Here is a 12,060-nt window from a genome sequence, read left to right as displayed (position 1 = left end):
AAAGAGAAATCTGAAAGACTGTGAGAAATCTTTAATTATTAGTATAGCGGCATGAAAACCTGTTGATCCCCTTGGAAACATACATGGCCAATTATCAAAAAATATAAGAGATGCAGAAAGAAAGGTTTGTCTAAAGGTTTGTCTAGGGCCATTTAGAACACTAGTGTTAAAGCATTAGAGTTAAATGGAAAAGTAAAAAGGGGCTGATGCTTTTAACTGTTTCACAGGAGGACAAGAGGTTGATACTGATAAGACAAGCAGTATAGTGAAGTTAATTATCTGCGGCCCTTGGTGCACAAAGCTTTTTGAGCTGGTGATTAATAGAGATAAACCATTCAAACTTCACATTTCTAAGGTGAATGAAGATGGCAGAGGAGCTGCACAGCCCCAGCATACTAACAACATACTCAGAGCATACTAACAGCACACTGTCTCCTCTGACAGTGACAGGCTGGCTGCTGCAGGGGGCACTGGGTGGGTTTATCAAACCTGATCTGCTTCCTCTCCTCCAACGGCAAGGAGGTTTGGAAGTATGGAGAAGGGGTGGCCACATCCCCAATGCCTCTGGGTGTTCTTCATTGGAGATGGCTGGGGCAGCTTCCCTTTAACTAATACAAATAATTGTTACAAATACTCCAGTGTTACCTCTCTGTCAGTAACACAGTCTAGGGGATGTTTCTATACAAGTATTTAATGCCATGCACTGCATTTGCTCTTTGTACAAGGCCTGCTTGCTCCTGGGTATGTGCAGAGGACCCTTCAGCCTCATCCCACCCTTTAGCTCGGGAAGAAGTATTGCAACCTCCCTGGACCAGTGTCAGTGAAGCAGGTAGGACTTGGAAGCTTGGACGAAGCATGAGACCTAGACAGTAGTTCTGTGGGGTACCTGCATGGAGGATAGGATTAAGTAGTCTTGCACTTTGGTGAGAACTGTGAAAAAAAGATGTGAAAGATGACTCAGCCCTTGATCTTCCTGAGACAAATAAATCAGGCACCAGGGGGTTTATCATGCTTGAGTCTGGCAGATAAGACCTAAAAACTGGAGAGCCTGGATAGAAAATCAAGAGAGACAGATCTTGATCTTAGAAGATTTCTAGCCCCATCTCCAGACCAAAACAGTTTAGACATGCTCCTAAGACAGTCCTAACCCCTAAACTCTGGGATTTGGGTCAAATATTTCTCCAAATCTCCTGAAACTGAACAACTCCCAGAAGATTTCTGATACTTCCCACTGTACTCCCCTAGATGCTGTAAGGACTAGTTTTCTTCTTCTGATACTTCAGTGTTTTTATCTAGAAGTCAGTTAGAACACTGAAGTTCAGAGACAGCAGCAAAAATGGATCAGGGAAAATGAACTTCATTTCTAAGCTTCACAAACTACATGGTGCATAGGTTTCCACTTCAATTTGAATTCTAGGATGACTTTGGGCTTGGTTATTTTCTTCAAAGTGGTTCCCTTGTCCTTGATAAGTTTGGAAAGGCATCTAAACTTCAGCATCTGCAAACAAAAGAATCTTATATTTTTGGCCAAACTAAATTGAATAAAATTTGTGTTTGTTAATTTCATCCAGGCCAACCTTGTGCAGGGCCAAGTTTCAGTCCAGTGGGATCTGCACATGGACTGGATACAAGCTATTGTAAATGGGGATCCCTGAAAGAAAAGCTGACAGATGCTGATTCTAAAAATGTTTGCCAGAGCCAGCCTTTGTGACACAGAAAACCCATAGCCAAGGGGGTCCCTGAGTTGGAGAGATGGTTCTGAAATATGTGGAAGGCCAGGGGAGGTTGTTGGTACTGGAGAAATTTGACTGAGCCTCTTCTCATTGCTTGCCAAACCTGTTTCCCTTAGAACCTCTTCTCTAAGGTCTGTTTATCTGGATAAAATTAAAATTGTATCAATGCTGCACCTGGTTTTCATCTACGTATTCCAAACTCACTCTTATTTCCATGCTGTAAAATAGGACCAAGATGGACATAGTTTATCCAAGCTGTATGGAAACCCTCCTCTATCAGTACCATGAACAGAGTTACATTTTGGCTTGTGCATCAGCTTTTTGGTGATGGGATCAATACCAAAACGCATTGGTCCATCTCCCCATTAGTACCACTTTTCTTCTAACTAAATGGCGCATCAAAAGCCTGGATGAGGAAAGGTTCCATGCAGCACATAAAAGCAATTCATGAGGAAAAATTTCTCCTTGTGATTTCCTTGTCAACATTGCAAATTCAAAAGTTTCCAGGCAAGGAAGATAAGATCCAAAAATGAATTTCTAAATTGGCCCCATTCATAACATCAGCATCCTAAGACACCAACAGCTTTCCCAAAGTGCTCTGCAGCAAGCATCAAGCTTTTGCAGTTAAGATTCACTCTTGGAAACAACAGGTCTCTGCCTTCCCTTGCTCATCATCATCAGTGTCAAGTTTCAGAGGCTGCCAAAAAATGGCTACATGAAAAGCAGTAATAGAGTTTAAACAATATAAAGGTGCTGTGGGGTCACCTCTGCCTGATAACTCCCGGAAGGGGAATGAGGAGCTGGAGGTGCCTGGACTGTGGAGCCCAGGTTCACAAAGAGCCTGGACACCTGGGGGAGAGGGGAGTTTGCTCCAGGGTGGCAGCACTGGCTCCAGGAGAGGTTACAAGGCCCTGGCAATCAAGTTCAAATTATGTATCAGACACACACTCCCACAAACAGACTCCAGATACCAGCTGTTTATTTTTAGACTGAAAAAGCCTTTTCTTACCAACACAAGTGGTGAGGCTGGAGCATGCAGAGCACCAGCAGAGCCAGCAACCCCATGTCCAGCTGTCCCCAAAGGGGCAGTGCCAACAACCCTCCCAGCATTTTCTAGTCATCTCTTTGCACTTTCACGATGGAAAAGGCTGAAACATTTTCTGAATTGCAGCAGAGGGGACCATGAGAAGCTCTCCTGATACCCTTGCAGAGAGTGTGCACAGCTCTAGCGTGCCTTGCCTGCTGTGATGACCAGGCTTGAGCTCTCTGCTGAGCTCATCAGTCCCAATGTTCAGCAACACTCATTCAGAAACTTAAAGAAAACAATATAGCACCTTGGGAATTGCTTCTAAAACCCCCTTAGCTTTTCTGCATTGCATTCCTCATCATTATAGCTGTAACCAGACTAGTTCACAAGTCCTGACATCCTGCTAGCTCCTTCAGCAACTGGACAAATCATTTGGATCAAATTATTTATTTAATGAATTCTGCTTTTTCCCTGCAAACAGCAAGAGTCCGCAATTGGTTTGGAAACATTTTCTAACTTTTCTGCAACTAATTTTCATGACTTGCATCAATCATTGCAGCATTTGTCATCTGAAAACTGAAATTTAAATCCTTCATCTGGCTCCTAGCAAACATACCTGTCACATGCCCATTTAGGTGGTAAAAAAAATTATGAAAACACATTAAAAACATTAAAAAAGCTGCCCCTCACCCCCCATCATTCTCTGTCATTAGCTCATTTTATCTGTTGCCAATCATATTAATATACATATTATATTATGTATATTAATGTGTATGCCAGGATATTAATGGAAAGTCAATACCAACAGGAAACAAGCTGAGCAAATACATTTTCCATAACTTCATGTCAAATAGCTGTTCTGTGAAAATGCACATTCTTCCTCTTACATCTCTGAATTATACATGGAAAATACAAGAAACAAGAACTTATCTAAGATACCCTTTACAGGAATGGGAAAGCAAAGTTCACAAAATATTTCAGACATGAAGATAAACATTTTCAGAAAAAAAAAACAACAAAAAGAGAAATGGGCTATTCAAATCTCTAAGTTTAAACAAGAGACAGCATTAAGCATTAAACAAGAAAACCAATCTTTCCCTCTCAGGGGAACTCACCTTTCTGAACTCTGACTGCAACATAAGGCTCCACAGAGCCCCTTGGCTCCTGCCATCTTACAAGATCCTACAAAAAAACATATTTTTCTAAAAATCCATATGAATTCACCAGGGGTAATGAAGTATTTCTCCACAAAAAAAAAAAAAAAAAAAAAAAAAAAAAAAAAAAAAAAAAGGCTGCTTCTAGAACTTACATTCTTACTTAACAATGTTCTTACTTCTAGAACATTGTATTTAATGCACTTTCTGCCCAAGACATTCCTTCTGCAGACTTTGACAAGGAAAGCTTGAGATCTGTGCAGCCCTGCAGTGATGGTCACTGCTGTATCCAAACTGTACATTTGGGGTTTTCATCCACATGGTGAGGCCTCAGCAGGGCATAGGACTTAGCAGCAGCTTACACATGGCTGGCACAACAAGGACAGGGAGTCCTAAAGGAGCTCAGCTTCACTAGGAGCAGTCATTTCTGCATGGACATTGAAAAATAATGCCTAAATTTTGGGAGATGTATCCACACCAGAATATTTTTTTTTCCTTTTAAGCAAGAATAACTCTATGATAGGTTTTAGCAGTAATGGAAGAGTACAGCAAGAGCTAGTAATGGAAGAGTGTAGCAAGACCCAGGCGGTGTCTGTCAGAGGTATTCTGCTACAAATACCAACAAGATTTTTATCAAGGGTAACACAAGCACTCAAAGAAAATCCAGTGTGACAAGTTTGTTCCCATCTACCTTAACATCTGGTTATGCCCTTTTGGCAGGACACAGCTCATGAACAAACTCTTACCTCACCTATCATTTTTGAGTGGGTTTAACTCGATCACACTATTGCAAAGGTAATTTATTAGCTCTTCTCCCTGTGTTACACCTCCTGCCCCAAATCTTTGTGCTTTATGGCCAATGGCACCCCCAAGGCAACCATGAAAAATATTCCAGTTGCTTGTGCTGTCCTATTATGGGAAGGTCTTGTCCTTTCATGACCATTCCTGGGGAGTAAATGATATAACACAGTGGTGACATCTCACTGAAGATAAAGCATTGCACAGAGTAAAACCAGACTGCTTCAGGTTTCTGTTCTCTGTCTCCCCTGCCAGCCATTTGTCAGGAATTTATGCATGATTTTTAGTCACAGTTGACTCACCTTCTCTCCTTTGCTTTTAATCACTCTTCAAATAGCACAGGAGAGATCAAGTTCTGCTCACTTCCTTGGTTAGGAAATCAAATGTTTGGAAAACACTGGGCGCATCTTCCTCCCTCAAGACACAACTCATGCATCCTCCTTACTGGGATTGCAGAAGAGTCTTCATCCCCCCTCTCTCCCATCTAATTTTTCTAATGACTCACTTATGGTAGTACAGCAGGGGCTTTCCAGTTTTTCAAAGCAGAATAATCCTGAAGTACTAAGGCAGACTGAAGAACCCCTTCTCAAGCATGTTTTTGTTACAATAAAAGCCCTTAACTCAAAGGAAAGACCTCGGCACCCAAAGGGTAGGTTCTGAGCACCCTGACTCAGTCAGCACCAATGAGCTGTGTGGTTTCCCAGTACCCTTCAGGATGAAAGGCTTTCAAAGAACAATTCATAGATGTTTTTGGAAGTTATGGAAGGCTGTAAATTAGCAACAGGAAGACATGCAAAAGGTCTATTCCATCATGAAGTCTCTGCTATGGAATCATTTTTGTTGTAATTTAGTACAATTAATGATGATAACTAACTATAAAGCCCTAATAAATTTGCCAAATGGCTTTTTTTTTCCACCTAGGAGCTACGCAGCCATATGCTCAACTGCACTCCTTTTTGCATAAGTTAGGCACGTACTTGGCATCTCAAGACTCTCAGTCTGAATTCAGACATGACAAAATACAAATGTGCATGTAACTGCACAAATGGGTAAGTGCCTGCTGGAAAAAAGGAAGGTGGACATCAAACAGATTATACAGTTACATGGTAAATGCTGGGAGATATTCTAGAGAATTTCTCATACAAAGAAAAAGAAATCTTGGTCACAGCTTACTGGGATATTTTAAGAAATAAAGTTTAAGAAAAGGAGAACATTAAAACAGCAACTCCAACATTTTTCTGACAGCAAAAACCATTATTGGCCATTATTTAAGGCAGGTTGTAAAACACATAGATTGGAAAGATGGGGATAACAACATGAATGATTTGCAAGTTAATGTTGGGTTTCAAATTATAATAGAGATTCACTTAACCACTATTTGGGAGGGATATGATGGGATCACCTCAAACTGCAGTGATTAACTGCTTAATTATTTCTAAAGTATGTAAAGGCAAATTACTTTTTGCTCCAGGTCTTTATTTTCTGAGATGAAATTAGAATGATCAGACTTCTTTTGCTTCATGATACTGTTTCTGTTGCCAAAACCTAAAGTATATGTTCTGAGTATAATAAAGCCAATTTGGTTCTTGCTAACACCACAAACTTGCATTGAGTTTTTTAAAAAGGATGAATTTTATCATGCTTACTTGGAACCAACAGCTATTCTCTGTCTCTCACATGCTCATAATTACTATTTTTACCTATATGTGTACATACATTACATAAACATACATATGTATACAAGTATACCATAATCTTCATGCCCAAATCAAGTAGGCAGCTCACTGAATTCAAATAGTTTCTGCTTGCAAAGTTCTCCCATAAAATCCAACAATACATTTCAGAATAAGAGTAAAAAGGAGTGACAAAAGAGAGAGAAAGAAACCAGCACTGCTGAATATATATGGAGCCTGGACTACTTCATTTCTCTGTGTTGAAACTAATTTGTTGCATTATGTTTCTATCTCTTGCATGTCCACATTGCCACAAGCTCTTATTTTCACAAAACAGACCCATCATTCTTTCCCACAGGATGAAAACACAGCTAAATACTTGCTGTAAAAAAACCATTATGTGATGTGCTAGCCAAATGATACACTAATACTCCGATGTAAGTGCTTTTTTGGCAACTACTCAAAGGAGCAAAAATTACATAGTTTTCAACCCCAGTGATGATAAGATTACACAAAAGAAAGCAAAATATACAAAACGGGTTGATGATAAATATTGTACAATAAGTGGAGAATAAGCCAGTTTTCTTGCTGTCACACTCTTTGCAGTTTTCTGCAATTTTTCCATCACTTGAGGTAGCCCTACCAATTATTTCCATTGCATTTGGTGTCCCCTGTAAAAAATTGGCCAAAATAAGGATTTGAAAGATTCCTTTTCAGGAACTTCCTCCACCAACTATTTCCTCCTTTTGAAATGGGGCTTTCAGAGAGGAAGTGGTGGCCAACAGTAACATTCCCCACGGGAGGGACCCATCTTCTCTTCACATGTGGAGAAACAAGAATATCCTTTTATGAGGCAAAGCAGGAAAAGAAATCATCCTTTCATTGGCAATGTATTCTGCCCAGATAGGTGTCTGGTGCCGTGTCCATGATGGTACCTTCAGGGGAGTCATTGCCAGCTGGCTTCAAGCCCCACATTGCAGAAAGACAATCAAGAGCCTGTTGGTTTATGCTCTACCCTACTTACATTGGTTGGAGACAAATCAAGACATTAAAAACCAAATAAAAGCAACGCTTGATCTTCCCTCAGATCCTCCACCATGAAAAGATTTTCTTAGATCCTCAGTGAGGGGCTTAAATATTTCTCCTTGTTGCTAGCAGACACGGAATTGGTGGGAAATGTTCCTTGAAGACTTTCACCCTTTTTTTCCCCACAAGTTTGCAAACCCAATTTCCTGCCTTCTGAGTATTCCTGTGCTCCTTATGAGTGTTTACTAGGTAGGTGGAAGGAACCGAATGTCAAAGGTGCAGAGGAGCTGTGTGCTTTGAATATACTTTGTTGTATTTAGGTACATAATTCACAACTGAGCTCCCTAGGTAAGTTTTTAAACAGAGGGGAAGAAATAAAGGATTACAGTTAGAATGAGGCATGGGCTCAGTGGATGGTAAAGGGGGAAGTCTGCAGCAAAGAAGCCATCATCTCCCTTGTCATTATTAAATACAGTGTGTTTATCGCAATCTCCAAATATCTAGAATCCCACAGGAGCAGCAGCCAGTGGACTACAGCACCACAGCATCTGATGGCACATACCACACTCCCAGAAAGCATCCAGATCACTGGGGAGCCCCCAGCACCCGCTGCTGTCCCGGGCTGCATGATCCAGCCACACAGCTGCCACATGTGGCCAGGAGCTGAGGCTGCCCCAGGGAGCCAGACGAAAAACAGGCACTTGCTGGTGGCCCAGCAAAACATCCCTTGTACACAGATGTTTGGAAAGGCAGGCTCAGGGGGGCCATGGAGCAGGCCAGCGTCCCAGAGGTGTGATAGCACCAGGAATGTTTGCAAACACCATTTAGCGGAAGTCAGATGCCTACTTATCGCTTTCAAAGGGAGACGAGATCAGCTGTTTAGAGTTCGAAGGATCAAATGGGTAAATTAGAGGCAAAAAAGATCGCCATTTGGGCTAATAGGATTTACACTCTCAAATCAAGTTATGTGGATGCATTATAGGGAGTTCACACTGAGGGAAGCCAATTACCCCATTAGCACTAATAGGAATTGCACTAAGGCATTGCGTGAGAAGACACATCCAAAAAGATCGCAGCTTTCCCTCACTTATGCAGGATTATTTTCCTGAAACAAGGCAATAACTGATGGACCTCTCTCCCCTAAACACAGGCCATGGTTTAGATGTTAAGTGTTGGCTTCATCCAGCCTCCTCATTCATAAAGCTGGGAAGAACAAGGAGGGCTCACCTCTCCTGTACCTGTTGCCATGTCAGTTAGTGTGCAACAAGAGCATAAACCCAAGTCCTTCTGCTGCTAAGGAAGCTGCATCCAAGGATGTGCCATTTGTCTGTGGTTCCTTCTGACTCTCTGAAGCTGCTTGCTTGCTTTGTCTCCAGTTGCTGCTGTTTATCACCATCTCTTCACTGGTGAGTGCCCAGCAGTGCCAACATTTATTCCCTCTGCAGTACATGGAGGCATCCTAAACACATACCTATAACCCTAATGACAGTTCTGTAATGAAGAAAAGGCAGTCAAATTAAATGCGACTGGCACATTACCACACTTGTCTTAAATAGATATTTAATTAAAAAGTTAATTATTAATTAAGTTTATCAATTGCACATCAGTTGTTCAATAGAAAAGGGCTCATTAATTTAATTATCTGTGTGCAACCTATAGTATATGCTTTTTAGCCAGGCAAGGTTATCTCTGCATCTGTTCTAATTTAGATCAGTTTAGCTTCTAATCTATAGAGAGTGCTTTCTTTTTCAAGCTTTTGATTTGATCTATAAATGTTTACTCACAGAACTGTTAGGTTTTAGAAGCTGATCAAATAAAGGGAAGAGCTACTTGGAGTTGCATTGAGCTTACCAAAGGGCTGTGGTGTTTTCTTGCAAAGACCTGCTCAGTCTTTGCTTTAACAATGAGCCTGCTGTAAAGTTTCATAAAAGATAAACATCCACCCTGAAAGTATGTTAATAGCCCAAACAACGAGGAATCTTCAAAGGGCAAGAGAGGCCTGAGAGCAGAATACAGCGACAGACGGCCACCACTGCCTGGGGAACCTCCTCACGGCTCCTGATGCAGATGACTGCGGGGCACAGATGATGGTGAGGGCTGTACAGAGGTTTCAGCTTCAGCCCAGGGTGCTAGGGAAACACCCACAAAAAACTAGGCCTCCAGCTTTCCTTTTCCTTTAAAGTTATTCCTAGGTGCAAATCAAAAGCTTTTTATAGAGGATTTTTGGATGCCTCGTAGTAAACCTTGTAATAAAGTCTTCCAGTACTTGGATAGTATAACAGAGAAAGATGCCCGTGGAGGCTGTGACTCCAATAGTGTATTCTAATAAATTATCTTGCATTTATTTTCATTGTAAATCACAGTCCTGTTCAGTTTCTAATAAAAGTAGCATTCAGTACATATATTAAAAATATTAGAGTCCTGGTATATTAGTATGTGACTGGGGACCAGATCTGCCTGGTGTTGATGATGCTAAACATCAGTAAATTTAGTAAGAAACTGAGGGTAACAAGACTTGTGAGCATTTTAGGAAGCAATAGATGGGTGCTGTGTAACTAATTAGAAACAGCCCTTAGCTCAAGCTTTCAGGCTTCAGCCCCAAAATGGGCTGCAGCTCTTGCATATCCCTAAATGATTCTCATATCCATGGCAGGATAGATGGCTTTCCATAGGCAACCACCACAGCACAGGCCCTGCCCCAGGAGTTCAACTCAGATCATGAATGTGTGACAGAAAATGTGGCAAACTACTGAGGGTAAGGCAAGGAAAAGATGAGAGAAGAAGATGCTACAGAACAGAGGGCAGACCGAACTGCCTTGAGGGGGCAATGCTGAAACAGATGTATCTTTTCAGGGCTTAGTTTATCAAGAAAAGGAAATGTATCACAAGAAGTAAATAGCTGCAGCACAGAGGTTCATATAATTCAGGTGAATACCCAGAGTCTGCAGCTTGTATTTGATCTGAAGACAACAAGCCCAGGGCTGTCTCCCATCTCCTGAGTGAAAAGCACTAAGGAGAGAGGGCTTTTAAAAGGAAGGTAATTTACAATGCAATATTGCCAGGGGTAGTGGTGCTGGTTTGTTTGTACAACTGGAAAGATGATAAAAGAAATCTCCATGAATAGTAACCCTGTGTTTATAGATGGGTGCCTCTTTGCCAACATTGCATGCAATGTGTATTCATCTTCACCAGATATTCAAGTGGCAGGACTTTTTCAAGCAACAGTGTTTATAGAACATGACTGTTTTTAAGCTTTACACACTAGAATTTGAGGAAACTTAAAATTCACATTTACAAACATCATCAGTCACCCTATCTGATAATTCAGAACAGAGGAATCTGGCTTAACTACTATAGATAGGCAGCAAACAACAGTCAGTTTCTCTAGAGATTTGCTATTATGGGTTAAAATAAGAAATGTAGCATGCATTGGCTCACAGATACTCAGGGGGAAAAAAAAGCCAAACAAATCAAAGCACTGATTTGTGAGGAATTGTTTACACCAGTGCTTTTTCTTGACTAGGGGACCAAACAGGAAAATTTCTTTTCTATTGTATCACCGCATTTGATGCAGCATTGAGCCACACGATGCTCCTTTCCCTCCAGTGACAGGACTAAGGTGAAAATAAAGAACTTCCACATTGTCACGAGCTACCAATGAAAGTGCTATATAAGCCAGCAGCTCTGAGAGATGGGGGTCAGGGAAAAAAACAAAGCCAGTTTATTTGTTCTTTAAGGTGCCACTGCACAATAAGATGGTTGATAAAGTGAGAGTGTTTGTGACTGGAGCTTTTCCACAACTGGGGGCACCAGAGAGTCTTTTGCCTCCCCCTTGACCCATCCTCTGCTTAGGATCCTCTGCTGTATGATAAGCAGTGAATTAACATTGCAACTGTTTCCTAATAGGGGTGCTAATTTAGTTGGTCATCCCCAGCTGACCAGCTTTTCTGACAAAGCCTGTAAGAATTTCATATGTCTGAGCTCTTCAGGCTTTGTGGCCAAGTGAGTTTGAAGAAGTCACTTGAGGAGGGATTGAGAGATGCTGGCCTGATGTAGGATGTCACACCATTTGTCTTTGAATTCTTGCATTGAAAAAAAATCTAGGATAATTTAAACAACTTCTGTATGTATTGAGCAGCAGGACTTTTCGGATGAGAGCATTTCTTTATAAGTTATGAAAAACCAATAACCACCTTCCTTCCATCGCCTGCAGAAATTAGTTAAAATAAACTAGATTCCTCTAAACCTACAGCCCAAGGGGGTCAACGCTTACCTGAGTGTTAACTCTCTCTTTCTGCCCCAAAGGGTGAACCTTTCCAGCAGTCAATAAGCAGTAAGCAAGACATCAGTCAAGGAAGAACCAGGTCTTCACACAACACTTTGATTAAACCTTTGGTTTCAAAGCTGAATCTCCTGTGTCCTTCTGTAGTCCCAGGCTTCACTGGCAAACAAATGCAGAAATGCCTCTGGGGAAAGCATGTTTGTGTGAGATTTCCAAACCAATTTTGCAGACTCAGATGTTAGGCAGTTTAGATAAGGGGATGATTAGAGGTCTGAGCCTAAGGTTTGAAATACCCAGACTTCCTGGAACCACTAGTGCAAATCCCAGCAGGGCTGACTCAGCCTTCATCTCTCAATGAAGATAAAGT

The sequence above is a fragment of the Prinia subflava genome, chromosome 14, assembly GCF_021018805.1.
Source record: "Prinia subflava isolate CZ2003 ecotype Zambia chromosome 14, Cam_Psub_1.2, whole genome shotgun sequence".
Classification (NCBI taxonomy): Eukaryota; Metazoa; Chordata; class Aves; order Passeriformes; family Cisticolidae; genus Prinia; species Prinia subflava.
Note: the sequence above shows the minus strand (reverse complement) of the source record.